Source organism: Arachis ipaensis, chromosome B2, assembly GCF_059453495.1.
Source record: "Arachis ipaensis isolate K30076 ecotype BB chromosome B2, ASM5945349v1, whole genome shotgun sequence".
Classification (NCBI taxonomy): domain Eukaryota; kingdom Viridiplantae; phylum Streptophyta; class Magnoliopsida; order Fabales; family Fabaceae; genus Arachis; species Arachis ipaensis.
Genome location: NC_142437.1, coordinates 82,764,640 through 82,767,105, shown reverse-complemented (window position 1 = coordinate 82,767,105; position 2,466 = coordinate 82,764,640). Strand labels below are relative to the sequence as shown.

Sequence of the window (2,466 nt, the reverse complement as noted above, 5' to 3'; positions counted from 1 at the left end):
TAGAGCTTGTTAATGGCTGCCCAACACCAAATTTAGAATTGATGTTTGGGGGCTCTGCAAAGCTCTGTATAGAAAGAGAGGGTTGGAACATTAAGTGTTGCACCTCTGTTTCTTTCTTATCAGAGGAAGAATTGGGATTAGACATCTTAAACAAGATATAGTCCTCTCCTAGTTGGAAAACCATTTTTCCCTTTGCCACATTAATTATGGCTTTTGCAGTAGCTAGGAAAGGTCTTCCTAAGATGATAGAATCATCCTCATCCTCTTCTATGTCCAAGACTATGAAGTTTTCAGGGATGTAGTGGTCTTCAACCTTCACCAAGACATCCTCTACTAAGCCATATGGCTTCTTCATTAACTTGTCTGCCATCTCTAGTGAGATATTTACAGCCTGCACCTCAAAGATTCTTAACTTCTCTATTACAGAGAGTGGCCTGAGGTTTATACTTGACCCTAGGTCACACAGAGCCTTCTCAAAGGACATGGTGCCTATGGTACAAGAAATCAGGAAACGTCCAGGATCTGGAAGCTTATGAGGTAGCTTCTGCTGAACCAAAGCATTGAGTTCTTTGGAAAGCAATGGAAGTTCTCCCTCCAAAGGCTTTATACCAAACAACTTGGCATTCAGTTTCATGAGAGCACATAAGTACCGAGCAACTTGCTCTTTCCTAGTGTCTTCATCCTCATCGGAGAATGAGTGTTCATCAGAACTTATGCACTACAGAAGTGCATGCAAAAGAACCTCTATGGTCTCTATATGAGCCTTGGCTTCCTTTAGTTCTTGGATAGGGATTTCTGGAGTGGGTATTGAGCACTTAGAGGGTGCGCTTTTACTGGCATTCAACGCCAGCTTTGTTACCTCTTTGGGCGTTGAACGCCCATGCTGTGCACCCTTACTGGCGTTAAATGCCCAGCAGAGGTATCCTTTTGGGCATTGAACGCCCAGCAGAGGTATCCTGGCTGGCGTTCAACGCCAGCTTCCCTGGCTATGTAGGCGTTGAATGCCCAATGAGGGTTTCCTCACTGGCATTCAACGCCAGAGTTCCTGTCTGTTTGGGCATTGAACGCCCAGCCAGTGCTCCCTGGCTGGTGTTCAACGCCAGCTCTGCTGCCAGGATGGGCGTTGAATGCCCAGTGAGGGGTTCCTCACTGGCGTTCAGTGCCAGGCTCTAGCCATTGTAGGCGTTGAACGCCCAATGAGGGCTTCCTCACTGGCGTTCAATGTCTTCCCAATTTCTCCAGTTTTGGCCTCAGCCTCAGAGGTGATGGCTTTGCACTCTTCTCTTGGGTTTACTTCAGTTCTACTTGGAAGAGTGTCAAGAGGAGTCTTAGGGATCCTCTTGCTTAGTTTACCAAGCTGTACCTCCAAATTTCTAATGGAGGACCTTGTTTCATTCATGAAACTATGAGTGGTCTTAGAGAGGCTGGAAACCAGAGTGACTAAGTCAGAGAGGCTCTGCTTAGGGGTTTCCTTATGTTCTTGAGAAGATGGAAATGGTGGTCTGTTGTTGAACCTATTCTGGTTCCTTCCACCTTGATTATTATTGAATCCTTGATGAGGCTTCTGTTGATCCTTCCATGAAAGGTTAGGATGGTTCCTTCATGAAGGGATGTAGGTGTTTTCATAGGGTTCTCCCATGTAATTCACCTCCTCCATGGTAGGTTGATCAGGATCATAAGCATCCACATCAGGAGATACTTCTTGGGTGCTGCTAGCTGCAACTTGCATTCCAGTCAAATATTGAGAGATCATATTGACCTTTTGGGTTAAGATCTTTTTTTTGAGCCAATATGGCATTCAGAGTATCAACTTTAAGAACTCCTTTCTTCTGAGAGATACCATGATTTACAGGATTTCTTTTAGAAGTGTACATGAATTGGTTGTTTGCAACCATCTCAATGAGTTCTCTTACTTCTGCAGGCGTTTCCTTCAAGTGGAGTGATCCACCTGTAGAGTTGTCCATGAGATTTTAGACATCTCAGACAGACCATCATAGAACACGCCTATGATAGACCATTCTGAGAGCATATCAGGAGGACATCTCCTGATCTGTTGCTTGTATCTTTCCCAAGCTTCATAGAGGGATTCACCTTCTCTTTGTTTGAAGGTTTGAACTTCCACTCTAATTTTGCTCATCCTTTGATGGGGGAAAGAATTTAGCTAGGAAAGCATTAACCAGCTTTTTCCAAGAGTCTAAGCTCTCCTTTGGTTGGGAATCCAACCATATCTTAGCTCTGTCTCTTACAGCAAAGGGAAAGAGCATAAGCTTATAGACTTCAAGATTTACTCCATTGGCCTAAATAGTATCACTGATTTTCAAGAATTCAGCTAAGAACTGATGTGGATCTTCCTGTGAAAGTCCATGGAACTTGCAATTCTGTTGCAGAAGAGAGACCAACTGAGGCTTAAGCTCAAAATTGTTAGTTCCAATGGCAGGTACAGAGATGCTTCTACCACAAAAGTCA

General features: G+C 44.1%; 1 non-coding gene across 1 annotated transcript; it reads left to right on the top strand.

Moving 5' to 3' along the window:
* The first annotated feature begins 2,024 nt into the window (after positions 1–2,024).
* Positions 2,025–2,131, top strand: LOC148574614 (small nucleolar RNA R71). The gene has a single exon (XR_015905874.1). It is a non-coding gene; the product is annotated as a small nucleolar RNA R71 (small nucleolar RNA).
* Positions 2,132–2,466: the final 335 nt, after the last annotated feature.